The sequence below is a fragment of the Vulpes lagopus genome, chromosome 2 (assembly GCF_018345385.1).
Source record: "Vulpes lagopus strain Blue_001 chromosome 2, ASM1834538v1, whole genome shotgun sequence".
In the NCBI taxonomy this organism is placed as follows: Eukaryota; Metazoa; Chordata; class Mammalia; order Carnivora; family Canidae; genus Vulpes; species Vulpes lagopus.
The window spans coordinates 131,813,564-131,841,275 of record NC_054825.1 but is presented as its reverse complement, the minus strand read 5'-3'; the positions used below and the strand labels follow the sequence as shown (position 1 = coordinate 131,841,275).

Here is a 27,712-nt window from a genome sequence, read left to right as displayed (position 1 = left end):
ACACAATAATTTTTCCATACTCCTATAATATCTTTGCATACGCACAAAAGCGTTTAATTCAAGAACCACTCACTAAAGATGGCCTTTTGCATCCCACTGAAAGTGTGAATTTCCAGATTCAAAAACAAAATATGTATTTTGGCCATTTCAGTGTAACTAACACTCTTTCTCTGGTACCCTGAATTAGCCAAAATGTTTATTTTCAGTGAGACGAATGCCCCCTGGGGGAAACAGTCACAAACATTTGCACTGATTTGGGGGGGTCCCGCATACTACGGGCACAATTATATCAAGTCTCCTCATGGGACAATGCAAGGATTTAATTGACATGGCTTAGAGAGTTCTTTATCTTTTACAGGGTACACCCATTTAAATGCAGCAATTTGAAAACAACATCCGGTCTTGAGAGTCTTTTTTATATTGACCCAGAGTGAAAGATTCAACAAGTAGCTAAATAACCCCTTATTATGGTAATTCCTTTAGTGTTTTTTTACTTTAACTGGGGAATCTCTTAGCTGGTAGAGTCGTTTATAGTAGGGCCATTTGTAATGATTTTTTAATGGATGACTTTTAGATAATACCTCAGAGGGTGTTTGAAAACTAAGTAGTTGCATAAGAGAGAATTGTTGAAAGGATTGGAAAATGGCCTCCCGGAAAACGCGTCAGTGGGAGGGAGGAGCAGGGCTGGGGATTAAAGTCTCACCAAAGGACAACTTTATGTCGTTTGTCTCATTAACAGCCAGACAATTCATCTTCAGTTCAGCGGGAGGGCTCCCCAAGTCAGGGATGCAGGCTGGCGAGGACTCATGTTTTAAGGAAGGCTTTCTTTTGGAAATCTCTAATCTGAACCCGCTTTAAAACTAGCTCTCCAAAAACTTTGCAAAGCATTTCTAGGGAAGTTGAGGGAAGGAAAAGCAACATGTTGGGTATGAGCTTGTGGCTCCCACTGAGGGAACAATGCTGGGAAGAGAAGAGCCCTCTGTATGTTGCGTGGCGCTGCTCCCCACCCAAGTAATACCTAACTTTGCTGTGACCATAGCTCCAGCAGAGAAGCTGTAGGTTGTTTTGCTTCTGCATTTTTCTCACTTGGAGGGTGCCTTCGGATATAAAAAAAAAAATCATCGAGGACCATCTTGTGTTGAAAGATGATGTTCTGAATACTTAATAGGCTGAATCACCCTTTCCCTTTTCAGATATGGCTCGTGTCCATTAGGCTGTGGATGTGGATGATAAATACCATTGTACTTGTCATATCACCAAGTGCCACATTTTCTGAGGCAGTGACGTTTCTTTGCCTCAACATTTGTAAGGGACTGCACTGTGAAGCGCAGCAGCCCAGCCTGACGTCCTCTGCTAATTGGTCATCTGTTAATTTGCCAGATATGTTAACAGCTGGGTGAGAATTGACTTTTTGCAGAGGTGATTTTTCTTAAACCAGTCCCTTTGATCAAGACGTGATTCTTCCTCTTATGTTAGCTGTTGACCTGTGTCTTGAAGTGGGTGGGAGTGCGGGGCTTCACTTCCCCATGTGTGAGAAGGTTGATCATACACGAGAGACCAAAAGAAACCACTGAAGCTTGTTTCTCAGATGAGAAGTACATGGCTATTGCCTTCCTGTGAACCTCCTCTCATTGCCTGTCCTCTGCATCCCTGGTAGGAGAGACCACTCTTTTTTTTCTTCTAATCTGCATGTTGAAGAAGAAGAAGAAGAAGAAGAAGAAGAAGAAGAAGAAGAAGAAGAAGAAGAAGAAGCTGTTCCATCTTATTTCCTTTTTTCTTTTTTTTTTTTTTTATTAGAGTTCAATTTGCCAACATATAGCATATCACCCAGTGCAGGAAAGACCACTCTTGATGGCATTTCCTCTCGTGGGTGTTTACTCAAGACTGTTGAGCAGCCTATGAAGGGACACTTGGTATGTACAGGGGTTGACTGGCACATCTCAACAGTGGTCTTTATCTTGGTGTATTCTTATTGCAATGGTTTTGGACCTTAAATAGTGTGACCCATCTAGATCACTCACATTATTTGTTCAATTGGCTCTGAATAATTCTCAGCTCTTTCTCTGAGTCAGATTCACCCCCAAAAGTTGAGTGTTTGCTATCATCCCCTCCTACTTCCATTTATTCATTTACATATGTATTTCTACTAAGCACTGGGGTAGATGGCCCCATCTTCCAGGAGCATATACTTGGCTGAGACAGCAGAGTCCAGGGATCCTTGAAATGGAATTTGAAAGGTGCTCAGAGAGAGGGCAAGTGCAGGATGCTGTGGGAGCCCCCAAGAGGGTATCTACACTAGTTTAGAAATTGATCCTAAAGATGAACATTGGAGGTGCTTTGGAGTTTGCAGAGTGAGAGAGTGCGAGAAGGGCAGAGAGAAGAAGGACTGGAACATGCCAGGTCGGAATTTCCTATCCCAAGACTTGAACAAATGAGAAGCCTATGGCAACCATACATTTGCAAGGACTTTGGTTTTGGCCAGTGGGGAATAGGTGCAGAGAATTGGGATAAGAGACTGGAGGGGAGTTGAGGGGACACCCTTTGGATAGGATTTATCCCTAAGGACTTTGTGCAGGGGCAGCATCCTTATAATGTGTATGTGTCCAGAGAACACTTGAGGGTAGTGGGAGGAGAGTGGGTTGGGGTGGAACTGCCAATGAGGATGATGAGTTCAAGTAATTCGAGCTAATTGGATTGGAAGTGGGAAATAAGATTTAAAAATGAATTCCATTGGGATGCCTGGGCGACTCAGTGGTTGAGCATCTACCTTTGGCTCAGGGCATGATACAGGGGTCCCAGGATCAAGTCCTACATCAGGCTCCCCATGGGGATCCTGCTTCTCCCTCTGCCTGTGTCTCTGTCTCTGTCTCTCTCTCTGTCTCATGAATAAATAAATAAAATCTTTAAAAAATAAAAATGAATTCCCTAAATATTGTGGACAAACATATCACGATGAAAGGAAGCATTGTGGCCCAATGGAAAGGCACAGGCTAAGTCGGGCAGATCCCGGCTCCAGTCACTTGGTGGTGGGCTACTTGGCCATACGACCTTGGGTGAATTCCTCATCTCTCTCAGTGGGCTCATTCTCTTCTGGACAATGAGAGGATGCTTATTCTACATGGCGAGCTATGGGAATGGAATGAGGTTATTGACATTAAGTGTGAAGAGTTTGATGGTTATCTTCAAAAGTGTGTGTATGTGTGTGTTTATTTGGGTATATGTATGGAGAGAGGGAGAGAGAAAACCTTCCTTCATTCAAGTGTCTGTTTTCTGTGTGCTTATTTCAAACGATCTACTGACACGCTACATACTCAACAGCTACTTCTTTTTGGTGGTTACCATGTACAGGGGGCCAGGCTGAGGACTGTGTTCTTCTGAGTGATATCTCCAGAGAGGTAGGGACAGAGAGTATTTAATAATTACTGTTCATCAACTAATCGGTGTTCACATACAATAACAAGAGTGTCCAATGTCCAGTGTAATTTAAAATACTAGAACTCCATCTATCTGAGTGATTAACATCTTAATTTGGATCCATTGGGAAAAATAAATCCTTTGGGAGCTTATCTGTATCTTTATGAGTATTTTTTTCCCTTCTTACAATTTAGTTACTTTGAGGACTGGACGTTTATAAAATGTTTCTGGCAAACCCATTTATGCAGTAGAATCCATTTTCTCTGGGAAGTTGGGGAAGTAGAGAGAGGAACCAGAGAGTCATAAATCCTATTTAATTCGAGTTCATGCATTTCATGAAAGAAGGCCCCTTCTTAATCCTCTCTTTGTATTTCTCCGGAGACCTCTAAACAGATGAGGTTAGCAGCAATTTGAAAATGCAAATCACATCGCAGAAGTTTTAGAAAGGATTGTTCCCGCTTCTATTCCCCAACTTAATCAATAGGAATGGCAAATCCCCAAACCAAAATCATGCTGCACAGGTCAAAACCAGTCATTTCCTGGAAAGGTTGGCGGCTCCAGTCCAGCTGTCTTTATCATCTTTGTCATCCACACTGGTCAAAACACTGAGAATCTGGAATCTGAGTCTCATGAGTGTATTCACTGATTTCATTGAATGTATGTGAAGAGCCTGGTGTGTGTGTATACCTGGAGGAAGGAGTATGCTTATGAGGCTAAATAAATAGTACTTGGCAATCAAGTGACTTCTATATTTTCTAGAAGAGGGTTACAGATATTGCTATAGGGGTTCAGAGAGAAGGATTACTTCTGGCTCAAAGGAATTGGATTTTTGGATTTAGATCTGTGTGCGTGCCAGCTTTTTCCTCAGAATGTACCAAAACAAAAGAACTCCTAAAGATTTCATAAATACCTCCAACAGCAACCAGAGCCTACTCACCAGCTACACAGCCCATTTTCCATCAGGTGATTTTGATGTGGAGGCTTCTTTTCAAGACGCTTTTGTAGAAAAATGGGAGAATTGGTTTCCAGTTGGGTCTCCAAAATACTTGATTATAGAACTTCCAGATCAAGGAGTTCAGTAGTTGAGCATCTGCCTTTGGCTCAGGTCATGATCCCAGGACCCTGGAATTGAGTCATACATTGGGGTCCCCGAACAGAGTCCTCTTCTCCCTCTCCCTATGTCTCTTCCTCTCTCTGTGTGTCTCATAAATAAATAAATAGAATCTTTAACACAAAAGAACCTTCCAGATCTAGAAATCTGTAATTACACAGTGTTTGCTGCATCTGCTTTTCAGTTGTATGTTGTGACTTATTTTTTGCTGTAAGATTTTTATTCTTTCTTTAATAACTTAACCTACACTAGAAAAATGTCCTTGGAAGGCATTAGTTTTTGGACTAACTGTTCTTAAAACATCAATTTCAAGAGGCAGGGACAGCTAATCATTGCAGATGAAGGATGAACTGAGGTTTTCTTTCATTTCCAGCCAAATTGGTGACTTACGCACAAGTGCCATGCTACCGGAGCCTCTCCGCCGGCAGTGTGTGCCAGAATTTATTGCAACTTTGGTGTGAAAGGAACTGAGAAATCTTTTAGAAACATGACCTGGGAATTCTAAAAGTCACACATGCCTTTGTACAAAACCAAGGAAACCAGAGTGTGTTAAGTGGTAGTGTGAAGCTCCAGCCTCTTCCATTGTGCCTTGCCAACTCTGTCTCATCTCAGACGCTTGCATTCCCAGGGTCCCCTGGGAACCGCCAAGTTGGTAAAATTGATGTCTTCCTTAAAATCACCACCACTGCTGCCATAGCTCAATCATTTATTGAGCATTTGCTTTGCTCCAAGCATATTTCTGTACTTTGTGTGCATATGCTATTTCACTTAACCCTCAACTCCCTCCTGTGTTAGAAAAGGAAGTCATTGAGCTCAAAGGAGATGAAGTCACCTGTCTGGTGTCACATTCATATATGGTGTGTGCCAATAGCAGTCCAGTTCTGGACAGCTACCGGTCATCTGGACAAATTTTCAATGATATTCAATATTATCACTTCTTTTACTTATTCTTTTCTCTCTCTCTTTTTTTTCCCTTTTGTTATTTTGATCCATCTGTCTCTACTTCTGGTTCCTTTTTCTGTTTTTCTCCAAAATTAGATATGCTTTCTCTTTATCTTTATAGGCTAATCTTTTCATCATTTTGGCTTAATAATATCTAACAAGGAAAATGACAACATGATGGAAAGAGAGGTGCTATCTCAAAACTAAAAGGAGGAGAAAGGCTTGTTTTTGAGAAAGATTTTATGTTGCACAATGTTTGAATTATCAGAGATGAAGCTCCTGGAGATAATCACATGTTTTTGATCATTGACACCTTGTCTGCCTTAAGGAACTGTGGACATGCCAAGGTGGAGGTGGTGGCTCTCCAACAAGGAATCCTAAGGCTTTTGAATCCTACTAAAACTTACTCAGTTTCAATACCTTTTATTGACCTTTCATTTTCCTTGATCCAAGGGAGAAACAATGCTATGTTGTGCTGGTCAAATATCTGGAAGCTTGAAATGATGCTACCAGAACCAGTGTGTACTCATAATGACCAGGCCCAAAATGAACTCATGTAAAATGACAGAGGCAATGGATTGGGACCAGCTCAGGAGAGTCTCAGGACCCAGGGAATGTGGCTTCTAGACGGAGCTAGTCATTGGCTCTCTACCCTTTGGCAGAATTAGGATGATATGAATAGATCCCTCAGTTACTTGGGGTACTGGGCCATGGTGAAATACTGCTGCATGAACAGTGTTGACTGATTGTATGGGTAGATGTGTCTTAATAACCTTTGTATGCTAGTTCTTCATCTCATCTTCAAAGGAAAAATAAATAAAATAAAAGGAGGGATTCCTAGCACTACCTATAGGGCTGTTTGAAGATTAAATGAATTAGTACATGTGAAGACAATTAGAAGAAAACCTGGCATGTAGCCAATATCAGGTATTAGCTACTGCTATTGTATATAGTTCCAACAAGTGTTACTTTATAATTATTAGTTTTAGTTATTACAATAGTTATTATATCATAATATAATATAATCTTTGGGAAATAAACTATTTTATAGAGACCAGGAGTAATACACAGTTAATCCTTGAACAACACAGATTTGAGTTGCATGGGTCCACTTATATGTGGATTTTTTCTGATAGATACAGTAACTGTAAATGTATTGCTTCTTCCTTATAATTTTCTTAAAAATATTTTCTTTCTTCAGCTCACCTTATTGTAAGAATACAGTACATATTCAAAATAAGTGTTAAGTGACTGCTAATATGATTGGTAAGGCTTCTGGTCAACTGTAGTTACTAGTAGTAGATGGACTATTTAAGGTAAGTTTATAGGAAGTCAGAAATTGCATGTGGACTTTCAGCTGCCTGGGGGTGTGGCTCCCTTTTGCCCGCTGTTGTTCAAGGGTTAGCTGTACTTAGTAAGAACTGAAAATTAAAATTTTAAAAATGGTAAAAATGGAAAGAAAATGAGAATTATCAAAAATGTAAATCTGGCAGATGCTGATCAGATTCATGGAGTCAGTCTGCCAATTTTTAAGACGTGTGGTCGAGTGTTTTATATGCTGGGGCTGTCAAGAGGGGAGGTTCACCCTTGAGAAGTATTTGTTGAATGTATTTGCTGAAAATACAGTCCCAGAGACCAAAGTAATATGCTCTGTGGTGAATATCTCTGATGGTGGCTCAGATGGGGGCTCAGATGATGCACCAGCCACACAGACTCAGAGCTGACTTTATGTAAAAGGAGGCACTACAGCTTGGCTGTTGAAAGTAAGAGCCCCCCAGGCAGGAAAGTGGCACAGGGAATTCCATGCAGAGTTTTGGGTTTGTTGGATGAGGGCAGGGTGCAGTGTTCTGAGGGAAGATGGTCTTATGCTCCTGCGACACAGATGCATGAGAACAGAAAAATATCCAGTCATTTCCAGGTGGACTGATAGAGGGCAGGAGACAGAAAGGGAGAGGATGATCAGGGTGGCCTCGGATGATCCTGGTTCTGTAGGGAGCCTGGAGAAGACCTTAGGTAGGATCGGAACTGTCTCAGCTTTGTAAGCCACTGAGAGTTGAATGTGGGGCTCCAGTCCTCCCTGGAACAGGTGTCTGTTTCCTAGCACTGAGAAATAGGGAATTGGAACACAGGCAGAGACAGTCAGTTGGGAAACCATAGCCTAACTCCAGGTGAGAGCCAGGAGTGTGGCCAGGCTGCCAGAGATTGTGGAGCAGAGAGCCTAGGGGACAGCCAAAAATGCAGGAGGAGGAGGAGGAGACATGGCCAGATTGAGGACAGAGAGGCCTGGGTATAGTGGTAGGAAAATCAAGGGACTGGAGAAGTTTAGAAGAGTTACTCACCAGTGCCAAAGGCCTCAGCTTGGTCTGATGGAAGAGGCTGGGAAAAGGGCTCTTGGGAAGCCTGTGTTCTGATGTGGCAGGAGCTGAGACACCCGCCTTTCACTTGGGACATGAAGGGGAAAGAAGCAGCAGGAAGGCTGATAGAGGGACACAGAGAATGGCTGCTGCCTGTCCTTAGGTGTGGTCTGAAGAAAAGGCCATCAGGCAGACCAGCCTCAGCGGGAGCAGCCTGTGAAATTGCTGAGCTGCTGGGGAGTGGCCAGAAGTCACGGTGAGTGAGGTGGACAGAATTCATTGCACCAGTGCCAGATCTTGATAGCCCTGCACTATGTCCAGAGACCCTGGCCTCACAGAGGAAGGGCACAGACTGCTTTGCTCACCTGGGCCACAGAGGCAGCTGTCTACATGTCCACCCACTGAAAACATAGAAACCCAGAGTTTGGTGTAAAGTCAGCAAGGATAGACAGGTTTGGGTCCTAGAACCTCTGAGAGTTAGACCTGAAAAGGGGTAGAGTGGGAAGGCACAGCCAGTGCAGCTTCCCTGGGAAAACTGAGGCCCAGATGACCCTTGGACTTGTGAAAGTCATCTTGCAGTTAGTAACAGACTTAAATCCTGAAGGACTTTCTCGTCCATACACATGGTCCACCATACACATTTCTGCATCCTTCTCCCCTTTTCTCTTGCCCTGTGCCCTTTCTTGCCCTCTGGCCACAGAGATTATCCATCAAGCTCATCCTAACCCTGAGTTTTTTTTATCCCCTTTTCACTTTTCTACCTGTAACAGCCCTTGATCCTCTACTCCCAGGGCCTCAATAGGTGGTTGGTACACAGCTTAAATGGTAGAGTGTTAGGCAATGGATGCAGTGAATATGACATTCTGTCTCTTCCATGCATTTTTTATGGTTGCATTTTTTATAACAGATCTCTTCCCAGTATATAGACAGATTTTTAGTCTATCAATCTAAATGGTCTATTTGCCAATCTCAAATTCTCTATCAGAGAAAACTTTTAATGAGAAAAATGAAGTCAAGCAAATATTTAATTACAAAGTAAGTACTTAAAGTCTTCTCCTTTTCATTATCTTCTAAATACATTTCTAAGGGAGACTCAGACATTAGCCCCACTAAAGAAGCAAAAATCATGTATCTTTCCAAGGCAGTCATTCAGCTGATTGTGGATTCATTTTTACCTGGCTATTCTAAGCAGTAGATGGAAGAAAACTGAGTCTTCTAGGTGAACAATTTTATAGAAGAAATTTTACCATTTCCTTCCAAAGATGTAAGGGCATAGATTCCTGGCTTGGGTGAGGGGAGCTGAATAGAAGAATATAAAAGGAATCCATGAATGATTTAGAAGACTGCTTAATTTCCTACCTCTGTAACAGAGAAACTGAGCTTGATCAATATTCTCAAGGTCACTGTTGGTATTTGCTATGTCAGCTAGTCTTTTTTAGAGTTTTGAAAACCATCCTATGCAACCACCCTGATAGAATTGCATAGACTTAGTGCAGAGACACAGGGTTTTCCATGTAGGCCCAGTGAGATGTTGAAGAAGGGAGTGTAGCTATATGTGATGGCATATAAAGGGAAATCTACAGTAGAGTTTTAAAGAGTTGAAAGACTAATTTAGTTCAAGATAGACTCTAGGGATTGGAGAACTCTCTCCCCATGATTCCCAATCTGCACTGATAAGTCCATTATTATTACTAAAATGAATTGTGGATGTAATGTGGTTTTATTAATGTGTTTTGTCTTCAATTATTTGTTATATTTTAGTTAGCACTTCTGTTTCAAAAGTAACACTGCCCCCTTGGGATTTGCTTAGTAGTGTCATATCCCATTCTGTTTATTACTAAGTTGAGCTTTTTTAGAATAAAGATTCTCTTAACTCACTCATGCTAGAGAAATGTGAGCTTCTTACCTCTTCTGCTGACCAGGATGAGTATAATATTCTGTGGACACTTTATGAAAACAGCTTTGACGATTGCATAGCCCAACATTCAAAATGGTGCCAGAGAGATTAAAGGGGACTTGTCCTATGACCCTTGCCCCTCCAAAAGATGTGTTCTCTTTGGTCAATCTCATTATTTGGAGACTTTGACCAGAATATCTAGATTAAATCTTGGACTTAACTGCCTTTGTCTTAATATTTACTTTTGCTTGCTTATGTCTCCATCAGTCACAAAGGAAAAAGTAGTAATAAAAAGAGCCAAATAACTGACTATTCTCTCTGCATCATTGCAAAGCAAGCTCAATAGCCCAGAGAGTCCATGGTGATATCAGTCATCTTAAAAAGTTGATCTCTAGAGAGTTATCTGCAATGTGGACATGTCAGGGGTAGATACCCTGAAAATATCCAGAGAACACATGCAATTTCCAGTCAAAATACCATGCAAATATTTTCAAAAGTTTTCTTGACCATGGTATTTCCTTTCCATACATTGTCAGTAAAATGTTTTGTTATTTATTTGGTAAAAGCAAGTGGAGAAGCTCCTTTTCCTGATTGGATTTTACAATACTATGAGGCAATACCCTGGAGATTAATATCTCATATTTTAGAGAGAAAGTTTTTTTTTTTTTTAGAATTACATCTGAGTATGAAAGACGCTGTCTAAAATGCAACTCAAGCTTGAAAAATGTCTAGACTCTTTCAACATATGTAGCCATTGGGAACATGGTAAAACAACAGGAACTGGTTTAGGTTCAGATGGGAATTTCTTTCTTTTAGGCTTGTCAATGAGCAGACAGGCATTTGAAGGGAAGTCTCTTTACCCTGTGATTCCCCAGCCTAGGAAGAGAGAAGTTATTTTTACTCTCAGTTCCCATCCTGGAATTTGAAAGAGAAAATCTGATTGTTCTTTCATCGAATACTGCCGAATTATCCTCCTCGTTTTAAATATGAACCACAGCAGCAATTCCACAGTGGAATATCATGAGCAGAGTTAATTATAACTGTTTAATGAGGCAGGTCTCAATTTTCAGTAGATCATGACCCTTCATACATTAAAGAAGAGAGACAGTTCACATTTTTATTCAGCTGACATTTGGTTAATACACTTCAAACAAGTTTTGGATACACTGTGCTGAGGATGAGACAGATTTTGTCCTGTTCATAAAATGCTGCTAGTAAAATAAGAAAAAAAATACCAATGTTGTTCTTGTCATTTCCTAGCTCCCTGATGCCAGTTTCAGTCAATTATGGGAATGCTCAGTAAAAAATATCATTGGATTTCTTTGAACATCATTAAGTCAGTAGAAAAAACATTAGCTTTCTCATTCAGTTAGATTCAGATTAAAATCCCCTCCTTGCCACTTACTACTGTCTGTGGACAATGATGACAGTACTACTAATGATACTATTTGCTGAGCAATTAGTAGTTTGAGCCATGTGAAATGATGATTTGTCTAGGCTAAGACAGTGGTTAAATACGGGTATTTGCCTGTGGTTTGCACTGATTCACATGCTAAGGCATCAAATTCGAGTTTTATAGATGTTATCTCATTTTATTCTTTCAACATAACTTTAGGGAAGGCCTAATTGTCACCATTTACAAATGAGAAATGGGTCTAGGCTTACCCAGGGTTAAGAAAGTTACTCAAGGTCACAAGTTAGTAAGATGGAGATTTAAACTCTGAGTTAACTTTGACCTCCATGTTAATAGACAGCATATAACTCCCCTGAGCTTCCCTTTCCTCGTCTGTAAGCCAGGAGAGCAGAGATATCATGAGGATGCTTCCCATGGTGGCCACATGTCATGGACACTTAATAGTGTGGAGCTGCTGTCACGGTGATCATACCACCATCAGTGTCTGACATTTCAGTCCCTGGAGGGTGTGAACAGAATGTACATGGTGAGACGGTGGAGGCAGACAGCTGAGGTGTGTGCATGCCTGTGTGTGTGTGTGTGCGTGTGTGTGTGTGTGTGTGTGTGTGTGTGTGTGATTGCTGAGAGGTCTCTTTTCTATTGACAATTATTCCTTGCACCAACTGTAGTAGTTTGAGCCTAACACTTGCACATGCATATTGCCCACTTTGCTGTTTTCAAAACAAAGGAGAAATTGGGCAAAAATACCCGATGGAGAGCAGAGGTGTCTGCGACAAATTGGCTTAATTGAAAACAACTAAAAAAAAAAAATTCTCCAGTTTAGGGGCAAAGGGGGCATCAAATTAGCCATGGAGAATCTAAGCAGAGGATTTTATTGATTGCCGTAGGCATGACCTAAATTGCAGAGCATGAGTCATAGTGAAAATACTACTATTTCTGCGTAACTAATTGAGAGGCAGCATTTCTCCTATGGTGAAATTGGAATGGTAAATGTGGCCATCAGAAGCCTTCTCCCAGCTGTGTCCCACAAATGCTGTGCTGCCTCAGGCACATCTGCCTGTCCTCGGCATTGGACTCCCTAGTCACAAACACAGATGATAATTTTATGAAATAGGGGTTTGCATTTTTCCCCACAAGGCATTTGATGCACAGCATAGATAAGCTTATATTATATTTTGAGATATTTTAATGAGAAGGAATTTCTATTTTGTGCTATTTCAGAGGGAGGGAAGAACACCTAGCCCTCACAGCAATGACTATAGAATAGGGGTCAGCCAACCTGTGGGCCAAATCTGGTTTTGTTAATAAAGTTAATAAAGTTTTATTGGGATTCAGCCATATCCATTTGTTTGCCATTGTCCATGGCTGCTGTCCCAACAAATCAGCAGAGTTGAGAGTGGTTGCTTTAGAGGGAGACCATGTAGAGTGGGAATTGGGAATCTTTACTACCTGGTCCTTTACCAAAAGACTGCTGGCCCCTGCTATGGAACGTGAGGAAGTTCCAGACAATCCAGTTGATGTCACACAAGTGTGTGCCACCTTCTTTTTGTGCCCAGTGATGCAGATTCAGCAGGGAGGCTTGGGGTCTTAGGTGTTGATGCATGTATGTGTCAGGAGGCTGACAATGTCTATGTGTAGGAAGACGTTAGCCTTTGTCCATGGCATTTGGCAGTAGATAAGCCACATGTTTAGAGAGGATACGGTATCTGTGAAAATACCAAATTACAAGAATAACACTGTCATTGATACCTTTGTTTGTGGGATGGGGTGAAGGCCACTGACAGCTCTTTCATTTCCTCTCCAGAAGAGAGTAAACAGGTCAAAAAAGCAGTTCAGATTGGCAATCAAAATTACACAGCATTAAAATAAGGAGGGAGGGGCACCTGGGTGGCTCAGTTGTTGAGTATCTGCCTTTGGCTCAGGGTGTGATCCTGGGGTCCTAGGATCAAGTTCCACATAAGGCTTCCTCATGTGGAGGAGCCTGCTTCTCCAAGTATGTCTCTGATTCTCTCTGTGTGTCTTTCATGAATAAATAAATAAGATCTTTATAAAACTGCAGCAGAAATAAATTTAAAAAACCAACAAAAACAACAAAACAATGCAGTACTCTTTCAGGCTGGATATAGCTGTGTTTTATTGGCTGTTGGAGATTAGGCAAGTTACTTATCATCCCAGTTTTCTCATCTTTGATAAGTGGAGAAGACACATTAGATTTGCTAATGTTTACAGAGTGCCTTACACAATCGGGCAGGAGAAGATGTGAGTTACTCTGCCATCTTCCCTTTTTCACACATTGTGATTATGGCAGTGGCCAGTATCCTCCAAGGAGGGACTTCCTGGCTATAAAGGGACTCTGGAGGTCCAGGACAGAGGTCAAATCGAGCGTTACTTGGGCTGGATTCCTCTTCTCTGTGTCCAGATTTGAAAAACGGGCTTCTCCCCTTTAATGGGCATGTTTCCATCTCACTGTGTTTGAGGACAAGACACAGTGTCAATAAGGGAATATGGGTAGACAGGAGCACAGTCTCGTGAAATTTGGGGAAAATATTAATACCCTCCCTAGTTTCACATGTACGGTCTTTCCTTTCTTCTCAGTGTTGTCATTTCAGGTAAACTCTGCAAATGTAGGCAGTGCCCTCCCCCCGGGGATCTGTGGGATGGCGGGGCCTGCCTCTTAGCAAACTTCCGCTGGCATCTATCTGACCTTTGGTCTTAGGCGCTGGCCCCCAATTGTGTGTCTCCACTGCTGTGGTCCTCAGCATCGGATCCACACAGGTCGTCTGTGTCCCCTTGTTTCAGCACCTTATCTTCATGCCCAGTGACAGTCTCCACCACTTCTGTGCTCCTCTTGGGTACAGGGGCCTTTGTAGGCGTTCTTGCTTGGCACTGTGGGCTCTTGGGAAACCCAGAGGGTCTAGTGAGTCCATCATATGTGAGGGTACTTGTCAAGCCGGATGTTGTCCCACAGCTCCCTGAGAAGAGGGGACATATGTGGTGCAGTGGCTGCTAGAGGTATTGGCAGAGCAGCCACAACCGCCCCCCCCCACCCCAACTCTCAAGTCCTCAGATGTCAAGGGGTTCTCTTGGTTCTCCCTAACCCTGGGGCTCCACAGTAAGTTTGTTCCACAGTAAGGTAGCTCCTCCTCCTCGTGTCTGATCTCCTGAACTATATACTCACACTGCATCTTTTCTCTGCTTGATTCTCTTCTCTTGGATTCCTGGAGTTTCTTTAGCTCCTCACTCATGCAACTGAGTGCACCTTCCCTCTCTTGGGGGTCACTTCTGTGAGCTCCTCAAAGACATGGAGCTGGGGCTGTCTTTAGTGCATTTCTGTGCTGGCTCCCCACCCAGTCCCATGATTGTAACATGAGCCATGACAGAGTTCCAGGTGCCACACAGATGTCACAATGTCACTTGAAAGCAGATTCCTTTTCTTTGATAGTAGTTTAGAGCCACTCTAGCCCTGGACCTCTCCCTCTCCTTCCTCTCTCCCTCTCTCCTGCCCCCCAGAATAACAGAAATAATTCCAAAACTGCCTTGAATTGTGTCACTTAGAATTGCATTGGCTACAACAATTAACCAAAAGAAACAAAAAACTCACAGCAAGAGTTCTGGGTCCCAGGCTTATGGTGACTTAATGAGGTTGGCAGGGACACTCAGGCTCTTTCGACCTTTCCCTTCTGTTCACCTTAGCAGGCAGGCTTCTTCCTCATGTCCATGACGCTGTGGTCCCAAGATGGCTACGTGTCTTCCAGATATCACATCTATGCTCCAAGTAGATAGAAGGAAGAAGATTAGTGATGTTTTCTTCCAATGAGACTTTGCTTTTTAATTTAAGAAGAAAGGACCTCACCCACCCTGGACTTTTAGCTATATCTCAGTGGCAAAGAATTAAACACACCCTTCAAGGGATACTGGGAAACTGCGTATACTGACTCTTCTCCCTCAAGGTAGTGGAAAACAAGGGAAAAGGGGTTTGTGAATGGATTTTGAATATGCAACCCACAGTGTACTAATGGCCAGATAGAAGCCCTTAGAGAGAAAGCAGTAAGTTAGGTGTTTCATAGGTGGTATGGATCCATGATGTCATGGGATTGCAATTTATCCAGCTTTTCTTGAAGTTAAAAACCCTTGCTGGTTCAAATAATTAATTTGCTGAGGAATTGGTTTGGTGGAGTATTTGGGCATCTTCTCTGAACAAAGGAATTCTCAAACCAGTTAATAGTGGAAACAACATGGGGGCAGTAGGAATCATATCCCATCATCTTAGGGAACAAACTTTCAAAGTCCTCAAGAAATCTCATGAAAACAGTTGATGAATTATATAATTTCTTTTCTTTTGGGTAAGGCTGAATTACCCCCTACTTGCCAACACATGCTGGAAATGTTTTATTGGCTTAATTTCGGCTCCTATATGTATATGAAAGTAATAAAAGTGTATTTCTTTAAACATATTTCATAATTTAGAGTTTTCATAAATTCATGCTGGTTTTTCTTTCTAGTATACAATAAATCAGATTCTATTGCATGTTGATCATATCTTTGTAAGAATACTGAAACATTTTAAGGAGGTAACTTAAGGTGGGAAAAAGTAGAGGAGATAAGGTAGAAACATCAAGCAGGTAGTTCCATTAATTGGAGGTCATCAAACTACAGCCCTTATGTGACTTGCTTTCTGTTTTTATAAATAAAGTTTTATTGGAACACAGCCAGCTCATTTTTTTACATACTGTATGGCTGCTTTCATGTTACAGTGGCGTAGTGAGTAGTTGTGACAGAGACCGTATGGTCTGCAAAGTTGAAAATATTTACTGTTCAGCCCTTCACAGAAAATGTTTGCCAGTCCCTGCAGAATCAGTCATGGGCGATTCCATGATAGCTGAACACAGGGACTGGGTTCCACTTCCCCCAACCATGTGGAAATAAAATTCAGGTAAAAATGAAATAAAGTAAAATATGTGGGTAACTTAGCAGATGTGAATTCAGAACTCCCAGACGAGAGGCATCAGGATGTTTATTATTATATCAGAACAACTGGTTCCATTTCTGTCTTTGGCTTCTGCCTGTCATGAGAGAGACTCTTGCCATATTGGTGTTGGGTTCCAGCTCAGAGTCTGTATCCAGTGCACCAACAAGGGTCTCAAGTTTGTCCTTTGCTAGCCATTGAGCAAGCTACTCAAGCTCTTTGGAAACTTGTTATCCTTGTTTCTCAGTGAGAGGGTAAGACTGGCTGGGTGTGTGGTCCAAGGTTAGGGTCGTAGAGCTTTTTTTCTTCACCAAAGTTGTTGGATTCAGTGATGAGAGAGAGATCCTATCTTATCAGAACAAGAAGATTCTCCATATTCCCAGTCTCGACCCTGAGTTCTTTTCCATTCGGTGCATGTGTCCGACAAATTAGACCTATACACTAAACATTTACAACTCCTTTTAAACATAAAAGATTATCTATTTCAAAGGGACAAAAAGTGAGGGCTAGCATCTGCAGAGAATGGAAATAGCAAATATTTATTGAACACATGTTATGTGTCAGACATGCTTCTAAATGCTTGATATGTATTATCTTATTTACTCTGCACAGAAATCCTGAATTAAGTACTGTCATTTCACAGATGAGGACACTGAGGTGGCTCGCCTGACATCACACAGTCATGGCACATTTTAGCATCAGAGCCCACACTCTCGACCCCTCTTCTTTCTACCTCCCAGTGGGTACAACTGGTCTCCAGCTATACCGCAGTGTAGGGGAAAACAAGTCTGAGTGAGACCCATTGTGGTTGCTAGGAATTAAGGACGCTTTTGAAAATTAATACAAGACTTCTTCTATTTACCCAAGAACTACTCTATGCCATTGAGATCATCCTCCTAGGCTCCTTTTTCTCAGCTTCTTCTCCTAAGTCAGATTTTTAAAAATGTAGGACAACAGTTGAGAAAATACAGGTTGGAAACTGGGTCATTCTTGTGAAATCATCTTTCTCTGCCAGTACCAATTTTGAATTCTTTCTCAGAATTAAAAAACAAACAAGCAAACAAACCATGTGGAGCAATCTGTGGCAGATGGTTGTTTCGGCTCTAGGTGAGTTTTGTCATTATACTCTGGGACAGAAAACCATTGCTTTGGAAAATCATCTGTTATTTTAGTGAACTGCCAGCTAGGAACTATTGTAGCTGTGATGCTTTGGGATGGGATTGTGTTTTTTTTTTTTTCCTAGAGATTAGCACAGAAACCATCTCTGTTGGAATTCTGTAGGATTTTAGATGCCATGCCACTGAGGAGAAACCATAAGTCTAGCAGTTCAATGGGGTGGGAGCGGTGAGGTGGAATTAGGTTTGAAGTAGAAGTTAGCCCTCTTCTCAAGGTTTATCTTCCCCTGGAAAATATAGCAATAAACGGCTAAACCATGGTATTCATTACCAGCACAAGTCCCTAATTAATTTATTTTATGTTAATTAAGTTTATAATTATATAGTAAAACATTTACTTTCTCCCTTAAGAAATTGACTGAATCTTCTGAAGGGGCTTTGTGACTGTAATTTAGGTGCAATTAGGCAGTTAAATTTAGTTAGGGTTTGGTTCATTTAGCTGCTGCCAGAAGACGATAGATAGGAAGAAACTATGTTTCTGAAGCAACTCTGAGTCTAGAAGAACGTACTGACCGAGAGGCTCCTTCCTGCCCTCCAGGCAGCTCCTCCAGGTATCTAGGACAATCAGGATGTGGTTTCATACTTATCATTTATGTGTATTCCCCAGTTATGGAACTGCAGATTCCTATAGCCGTGATGGAGGTAAAAAATTTCTTTGTGGTTCTCGAATTGAAACTGAAGCTATAGAATGGTTCTTAGACATTTTCTACTGTGGCTGTGAAATCTCTGGGCACTGGGCAGCCTTCAGACTCAGAGTGGTATCACCAGCCATGGCCGCCATTTTGGCTGGAAAACATCTTGCCTGCTGGGAGAGGAGTGTTCTGTTACATGGCCTCCTGTGTCTCTGAAAGCTATGGTCCAGCATCCCCGGGGGTCTAACAGAGAGGACCCCACTATTCTAGGCATGTGAAGATGGATTTTGTTTTTTAAGATTTTATTTATTTATTCATGAGAGACACACAGAGAGGCAAAGACATAGGCAGAGGGAGAAACAAGCTCCCCATGGGGAGCCTGATGTGGGACTGGATCCCAGGATCCCAGGATCATGACCACAGCCAAAGGCAGATGCTCAACCACTGAGCCACCCAGGTGCCCCATGAAGATGGACTTTTTGAGCAAAATTTCTTCTGTGAGGTTTTACTTCATAGCTCATTACAAAGAGCATATTTAGGCCTATCAGTGAAAATACAGTTGAAGGCAATGATCTGCGGTGGCTGCTGAGCTGTGTGCAAGGTTGGAGCTCACTGCTCAGGCCCATGAATGAAAATCTAGAAAGCACAAAGGCAGGATTATTCCAGTGAGTAGGGAGAGAGCATTTCAGCAACATCCCAGTAGTTGGGGTAGCAAGGGTTCATCTATTTTAAAGTCCCTTTGGTTTTTGAAGCATTTATTTCTTGGTGGTTAACAGAAGTCCTTGCTTTGCAAAGGGAACAGTGGCATTTTTTGTCCTAGGGTGCTAGCTGAATTATAGGAGATAATTTTCAAAAGACATGTGGTGTTCTGTCTTCATGATGGCAGTTGGTTTTTTACTGTGTGATTGATGAATGAATGAAACATGTACCTAAGTCAAAGAAAATATGATCACTTAACCCCCTTCTACATTTATAAATGTTTTCATCTATAAAATGGAAGCACTAAGCTCCTTTTACTTCACAATGAGCAAATGATAGCCCCCTTCCCAAAAGAAGCATGTGAAATATGACTTACATATACTTGGAAAGGTATATGGAAGCCAGAGTTTTGTAAATTGTCCTATATCTCTTGCTTGCGTTATTTGATAATATTTTAAAAAACGATGTCTCTTCATTTCTGGTTGGCACTTAGCTTTAATGTTCTTTGTCCCAGGTTCTGCTATAGCAGAGTAAAAAACCCAAACCAAAAAGAAACAAATAAAAACAAATCTCGGCACCACAGATTGGGGCATAACTTGCAATCAACAGAGTATGATTTCAATTGGGCTTTTAAAGGGGAAACATACCATATTCAAATCTAGAACATTTTGGCTTAGCACTCTATCATCTTGAACATATTTTTGGTAAATATATATTTGATAGAACCTAGAACTATCTTTAATGAGAAGGATCATTCCAACTGTAGTTTTTTATTCCAGTAGCATGGTTTGGAGATTCTACAACATGGTACTTTGTCTAAATGTTGAGTCATAATTTGAGGAACAACCCCAAGTTGAGGAACTTGTACGTGGCACAGACAGTATTAGGTACTCATAATCCAGTCATCTCATTATGTTAGATTTATTTTGTGTGTATCCTAGTGTTGGGTAACTGAGATGCAGAGAGGTCCCCCTGACTTGGCCAGAGTTGCACAGCTCAGGAAGGAGCAGGGCCAAGATCCAAACTCAGGTCTGTCTGGCTTCAGGCTGCTTCTTGCTGTCTAACCAGCCAGCCAGCTTTCTTTCAGGCTTCACCATGGAAATGAACCCACTAGCACACAATTGTCAAGGAAGATAAACATGTGGGGCAACTGTACTTATTAAAATTCTAGTTCCAATGGTAGCTGGAAGTAAAGGTCCAGGATCTTGCATAGTTAAATGGTGGATGGTAAATGGCTGTGATTATGAAGAATGAAAAAAAAACTAATTTATAATCCAATCTTCCCTGCTATGCATGTGTAATTATACTGTGTCCTTTCATCTGTGTGACATTGAAAAATTTTTACTGCTTTCCTGTAAGGCAGTGCATTGGTCCATCACATGTGTTTGAATGCCTCTTGTGCTTGCATAGATGATGATTTCTGTTTTAAACTAAGAATGTGTGTAGAGTTACAAGGTAAATAGCCTTTGCCTTTTAATCACTTTGATTTAGCAAAGGACTTCCTGTAAATTTTGGAAAGCATTTCTTAAAATAATGTCAGATGTTTGGATACATTACATTTTCATTAAAAAAAAAAAAAAAAAAAAACAAGAACCAACAACCAGAATACACTGTTGTCCCAGTGTCTTGGTTCTGGTTGATTCTTGGCATGGTTGCTCTAATTCTTAACCAAGCTGTTATATTTGGTATGCCATATAAGCCATGCATACTTTATTTAAAAAGGAAAATAAACTGTGAAATCTGGTGTGTGTAAAAATGCACTCTCTTTAAAACCCAGAATTTTCTCCATGTAGAAATTGTACCCAAACCAAATGATTCTGAAGAGACTTGGGGTAGAAAGAATCTTCCTCGTCCTTCAGAAAGGGGCGTTGCCAGGTAAAGCCACTGAGGTCAGCACATGTCCAGCTTCTGTAAGAAGTTCTGAGGGTGTTAGTAAGGATAGTTGGATGGCATAACAGCATGGACTTGTTCCAAAATGAGCTCTTTGAGTAAATAAAAATGTCAGGAATGGCAGAGGCTTCTAGAATGCAGGGTTAACTTAGGTCAAGTCAGGGGTTCTGCTGGCTGCTTCAGGCTGATGCATCTAAGACTGTGACACAGGTTGATTCTGCACTTCTCCAGCTTCCTACTGAGAATAGAGTAAGCTCTCCATTTTACCGAGGCTGTTCCAAGTGGGTTTCATGCTACTTGTTTTAAGGGAGGTGCAGAGCCACCGCTGTGGCACCAAATCCTGAGGGTTCCAACTGACGAGGAGGCATTTTTGGATGGTGAATCCTGTTTTTGGTGGTGTGAATAGATTGATACTCTTTCAGACTGTTGAGCAGTTCTGGGATATTCCCTGAGAACCCTTGCTAGGGGGCAGGATTATCTTTGGTTAGGTATGCTCTTAAAGGGTCCAATATGTGACTTTAAATTTGGTTTTACAAAGAAGTGTCAAGTAAGATCCCTGGTTAATGGCAGGATGAATCTTCTTTCAAACCCAACATTGCTCCTCTTGGAGCTCTTTGTTCTGGCAAGGTAACTGAGATGACGGAAGTTGTTCTGCCAATGGTGTACTAGGGAAAAGTTTGGGTGAAAAGCCTCCTTCCTGCTCCATAATATGTGTTTGTCTCTGAGTTTGTGCCTCCATTTCTCTGGAGACAAGACTGAGGCCAGATAAATATCTCTGAAGCTCTCTGTGTGGAGGAGCAGATCTGGCCTGGGCAGGACCCTGGGCAGTGGGAAGTAATGTTATTGCATGCATGCGGGCAGGGGACAGGGAGGAGTAGGTGACGTGACAGCAACACACAGGAGAGAAGAGGCAACCATCTCAGAGCTGGGGAGTAACCACATAAGCCAGACTCCTTGCAAAGCAGGAACTCTGGTCTCAGATCAGAACATGGACTTGGCACCTCCTCAGATGGCAGCCTACCTTCCAAGATGTCCATTACCAGACAGAACAAAGGCCTTCTGGATTTCCTGCTCTGGGGCAGAATTTGGTAACTCACCTGTATTGTAGTCACTTCCTGGGGATTATCAACCTCACCTCTCTTTGTTTTGTATTCTGGAAATACTAGGTGTTTAGGGTTTCATTATCTTGTGCCCTTGGTTCATTTAAATGCAGATGAGATTTATAAGGTACCTCTGTTCAAGTGAAGATAATTTGTTTGATCTTCTCTCTGCTTAATTGGAACCATTAGTGGCTCTGACCTCCAGGCTTTGCAACACTAGGCAGAGACACTGCATATAAAAGGCCACCTGACTGTCGCTTTCTTAGCAAAGCATCCTAAATGTGAACAGTCTTCAGACTTTGTTTCCAAAGTGCTACTTGGAGTGCCTAAATGGTGCTCCAGGACAGATTTTTTTTTTTAAGATTATTTATTTGTTTATTCAGGAGAGACAGAGAGAGAGAAGCAGAGACATAGGCAGAGGGAGAAGCAGGCTCCCCGCGGGAAGCCCAATGCAGGATTTGATCCCAGGACCCCAGGATCATGACCTGAGCTGAAGGCAGCCGCTCAACCCCTGAGCCACCCAGGTGCCCCTCCAGGACAGATTTGATGATTGCTTGCTCTCCTCCTTTGTGGGTCAGCTTCACCTTGGACCTGCACCCCCAGTCCTGCTCTGTGACTCTCTGACCTCTCTTCGCACTCTCTAATAACTATGGCCACACCCTTTACATGCTTGAGGTCTCCCACATGCCTTGACAGCCAACTACTTTTGCTTGAAGTCCTTCTCCTCTTCCTGCTCCTCCTCTTTCCATCCCCCGCTTTGGTTTCACCACTACCACCACCACCACCACCACCACCATCATCATCATCATCATCAGGCAGGCTGATGATGGCTGACCCATGGCACTTATTTCCTCTTGCTTGTTTTATGCATAATTTATTTTTCTAGAAATGTATTTGTGAAAAAAAAAAAAAAAAAAGAAATGTATTTGTGGTCTACATGTCGTGGTTCCGGCCACACTTGAGCAGAGCCAAGCAACTTTCACTGTGTAAGCTTGCATTTTTTGCAAGTTTCATGTCGTAAGGTTGGTTAAGTTATAGGTTTTAGGCCATTTGTATTTTACTTGGACATGGTAGGCTCTAGTACTCTGGGCATCATAGACTCAGAAGAATGGCTGGCTAGAGGATTTTGGCAAAAACAAATCTAGACACAAATCTGTATTAGCAGCAGTGAGGCATCATAGGATGAGATTTATGATGCCATGCCCATGTGTACTGAATGTTTGAGTCATTGGCAAGCCTCTCTGGTCTGAGGATTGCAGAACAATGTCTTTAAGAAGATGTTATTTTATGTTACAAAGAGCTACCCTATAGATTTTGCAATTATATATACTTATTGAAGTGAGCCAGAAGCTAGACACACCCCAAAGGAGAACAATAGATTGATTTGGGTTTCTCAGTGTGATTGTAGTGAAAGCCTTAATCTTAATGCACCTCAAACCACAAACTCAATCTTTTTTTTTTTCATTTTTCCTATTCTACTTGTAGCATTTTTAGGTGATTCCACAGATAGGAGCCACATCATCAATCTTTCTGGATCTGCTCCCATCCTATGTGAAGTCCCTGACATGGGAGCAGTTGAGCCCTTGGACACCTGTCATCAGGCTCTGCTGATCAGACCACATTCTCCTTAGAATCATTGAATTTTAATTGTGCAATAGCTTTGGCTTTCCTTACACATTTGAGCTTTGCCAAGAACTTTGTGTTTCCTGCTTTAACTTGTGGCTCATAAGTAAACTTCATTTTATAAAGTCAAACCAGAGCTTTAAAAGCCTCACTGACCATCCTCAGCTATTTATTTTTAGTCGTTCATCTTTAGCTAACAAATGGACAACAGTTTTCTTTGTCCAACGCCCACGGTGGTTTTGATCATTGCAAGTATTAGAATAAACTAAGTCTAGCACCTTTTCCCCAGGAGCTTAAAATGCTTCGGGAAGAATGCACTGGGTATCCACGTGTCTAACTGTAACCTTCAATATACTTCTAAGCAAATACGTGATTTTTTGCAGGAAGCTTTGGAGTGAGTTGAGTAACCCAGTTACCAGTGAGAAACAGTAGATCCTACCTTGCATTGTACAATTCACTCTCTACCATTTTGGTTCTGTTACCAAGTACCTCAAAGTTCTTCAATACAGCTCAAAATTTAGACATCACTATTCTGAAACTCAAGATGCACTTAGCCCTTGGTATCATGCAAAGCATTGTTGGCACAGAAGATGGGTAGGTGTGTTCTCTCTGCCCTCCTGTGGCCTATAGTCTGGGATGTAGGGAAGTAGATAGAACAGAAGTACAAGTTTAAAATAAAAGTTTAAAAAGGTACAATGGTAAGCTATGTGAATGAATGGGATAGAATGTCATAGAGGTTTAAGAGGCCGGTCAAATAAACACTCATAGAAATGGCTTTTGCCTGGATCGTCAAGAATGGTCAAGGTTTCTATAAGGAGAGCTTGTTTGGTGGAAGGAGATCTTAGGGCAAGAGATGGCATGTGGACAAAGCACATCCCCAGGAAGTGAAAGAGGTGTCTGAAGGATGGTGAAGCAGCTTCTGGAATGAGCACAAAGAAGAAAACCCCAGGACCTGGCTTATGTGTTGGCACATTTCCACTATGGGTACACAGGTGATGCCACTGTAAAAGATAGACTGGTGGCCGAGAGATTCTGAGTTTAGATTTCAGCTGCCTCACTCCATTCTTGGGTGACCTTGAACACATCACATTGCCCATGCGGGTTGAGTGAATCACCTATAAAATAGAAAAAGCAAATGGCAAGGGATGGTTGGTGTAACAACCAATATATATTAAGTGCTCCACAAATGTTAAATCAGGACAATGGATGTTTAAGCCCCAGTGCTGAAATAAAGCGGGACTGCACCCAGCTCAAGTCTAAATTGTGATGGAAAGCTCTTCCCACCCACTGTGTTCTAAGCATCTAGTGTTAGGAGAACATAGGAGTTTATCCTTTGATATTACCTAGTGGACATTTTCCGGAAGGTTCAAGAAACATTTGCTCTGCTCTCCGATGAAGGTAAGCTGCTCTGCTGGTACCCTGGCCACCACCCGGTCTCCAGAGTGGCACCATGCCATGCGGTCGCCCAAGTTGGCAGTTCGCTACTTGAATTCTCCAAATGAGATAGGATTTGCTTTTTTAGACAAACAGCTGTGTCTTTCTTCCGTTCCTTTCGCTTCTTTTCCACTCAGCAGTTTTCCTTTCTGCTGCAGATAAATTGCTGCTAATTTAAATGTACTGCAGATCCTTGCCATTTTATGGTTGATTGCTTCTGAGTTATAGGAGGGAAATGTGTGCACGCTTGAATGTAAATAAATCTAAATGGATCGGAAGCCAGTGGTAAAGAAAGCACAGTGCTTCACTGACCTTCACCTTCCCCACCCTGCCCATCCCTTTGAAGAGGTCAACGAGCAAATCCAAAATCAGCAAGCTGCAGAGACGGAGTTTCAAGACACATCCTGGGTTTCTCTCTGCTTTCGACTTTGCATCATATTTCTGACAGCACCTGCTTTATCCTGGTTCTTATTTAGATCAGCTAGTGCAAGCAGCAGCGGCAAAGTTTCCTCTCAAGTGTTTTTTCTGTTGTTGTTTTTTTGATAAAGGAGCCATTCTCACGATAACTACCATGCACCATCGGAATGCTGCAAATCCCTCAGAATGTCACATTGTCAAAATATCTATATTTCAGGCTCAGAAGCTAGACAGCTCGTTTGGCTGCTAAACCCTCAAGATGTTCAGCCATTTGTTGTGGTCTAAAAACTTTCCCCCTCACGAGGAGAAAATAATGATCTATTGTTTTATATCATTTTGGGGCCCCTTTCTTGAGCTTCTTGTAACCCGAGTGGGCCAAAGCCATGAGACGCTGGTAGCTAAATTGGGGTGCTGATCAACTTTTCCTGCCAACTCCTTAGAAATCTGAAGCACCGAATATATTTCCTGATACAAGAGTCAAGTCTTACATCAGACTGGTTTTTCAGTATCTGGCGGCCTATCTTTAGTGTGTCAGTCAACTGGCTGTGAAGATCAGGTGTCTCAGAGAGGGGTCTGACCCACCTTCCTTGAGGTGGGAGGTGGCAGGAGTAGCAATGTGAATGCAGACACTACACGTGGCTTATCACTGCAACAGGCTGGCTTTCCCCCACAAGGAAGACATCGCGTCTGCTATTCTGGTGGCTTTACTCCCCTCGTGGCATGGGTGTGTGGCACTGAGGTAGGGTTTTTGGAGAAGGATGCATCACCAAGAGGCAAAGCAGAAGGACGTTGAAGAGGGGCATTTGACATCAGTTGAAGTAGGGGCGGGTGCAGTTGCAGCCTGAATGAATGGCGGTCCAAAGAGCTGCCATCTAGCAAAGCAAATTGTTTCCCAACTGTAACAACGAGCTTGGGTGGGCCTCGGGAGAGGAAAGTGGCAAATAGAAGCAAAGGAGTTGTGGCTGGGGGCCTGCTGTAAACACTCTGACATGAGTAAACTCTAAAGAGTCCCTGTGCCATAAACCCTTTGGAAGGAAATAAAGCTCACTTTAACAGCTTAATCTGTTGTTATTCTTATTATTTTAAAATCCAGTGCTTTTCAAAATGGAATATTCAGAGAAAGTAGTATATTGAATCAACAGATCTTTTGATTTGGGGATGACATCTTCTACTTATATCACCAAGTTCCTCCTGTGTTTATTGGCAAGCTTGAGACTCTTGTATAAATCCTGTTGTTTCAGTGGGAGGGAAATTGAGACCCCACCCTCTTAGAACCTGAAGGTGTTTGGTTAGTTCTAAGTGTCACAGCGTGGCTCATGTTAGCCTGGAGTATGAACTTCTAGAAAGAGACCAAAGTCAGAAATGAAGGAGTCTTAATGGGCATCACTGTGTGCTTCCTGAATTCTCAGTGCTTTGTGGGTGATTAAATCTATGAGCAATGTTTGGCGTCGGTACCAAGTGCTTTTCCTGAGACTTGGAAGGGTGGGAGAGAAAAGAGCCATGGAAATTAAGTTCCATAGACTCTTTTAGTGTGGTTGTAAATGATGATACAGATTGGTGGTGGTAATTTCAGCTCTGGAGGCAGATGACACCAGCACTTGGCAGACCAGACGCCAGGTTGAGGAAGATCCAGAGTCTGGAGGGTTGGGTTTCAAAGTGCCTTCTGAAGCTGAACTTGAAAACGTTTTGGGAGTTTCTAGCACGACATCATCTGTTTGGTCACTTGGGGACCTGATGGAGATTCATACAGAATTATATGTAATGAGTCTCCTCTGTTCTTGCTGGGTTTCCTAGTGAAGTTGGAGGGATTTTGGCCTCCCTTCAAGTGACAGGGTAGCTACAGAGTATAAGCTCTCGGTCAGAATCTGAGCTCTGTCCCATACTTGTCGGGCTTCAGCAAGCTGCTTTGCTCACAGGACCTCAGTTTTCTCACCAGTAAAGTGGGCACAATAATAGAACCTACCTTATAGGGTTATTGTGAATGTAAAAGGACTAATTTAGACCTTAGAAGAAAGCCTGGCACCAAGTGGATTAGCTTTTTTTTATTGCACAAGTGACATACTCATCTTTCTCCGTCTGCAGCAGCGTTAAGTATTTGAGGTCAAGAAACTCCATTTTCTTTATTTTTGTGTCATCTACTGTAGTGTCTATTATTTAGTCACTGCTCAATTGATGTTTGCAGAATTAATTCATATTAAGTATTATATATGTTTTATATATTATGTACATAATATATACATATATTATATGTCATGTATTATATATGCAATATATATACATGCAATATACCACATGTTGTATCATGTTATGTAATAGATATTCCATCTATCTGTGTGCATGTCATATATATATGGTACAACACTTAAATGAATTTAGTGTTGAATTTAGGCAATGAATTATTTAATAATAGGATTCCTGAAAAAGAATCTAAATCTTTGTATGATCCAGTATTTCACAGTTAAAGCTAGCCAGTTCTTTGATCTGGTTGCTGAGTAATGAACCAGTTATTTTAGAAGTAATTTGACAAAATTAACTGGGGAAGGAAAATCAGGATTTGGGTTAAGATTTGTTGTTGAGTTTTATTTTTTTTCTCCTGTACATAAAGATTTCTCCTCCTTAAATTAAGATGTTAACATCTGAGACT

The 27,712-nt window shown here is 41.8% G+C and overlaps 1 protein-coding gene across 7 annotated transcripts in view; it reads left to right on the top strand.

The window, feature by feature from the left end:
• NTRK2 (neurotrophic receptor tyrosine kinase 2) overlaps positions 1-27,712 on the top strand; it is a 332,403-nt gene that overhangs the window by 102,163 nt on the left and 202,528 nt on the right. The window lies entirely within an intron of this gene.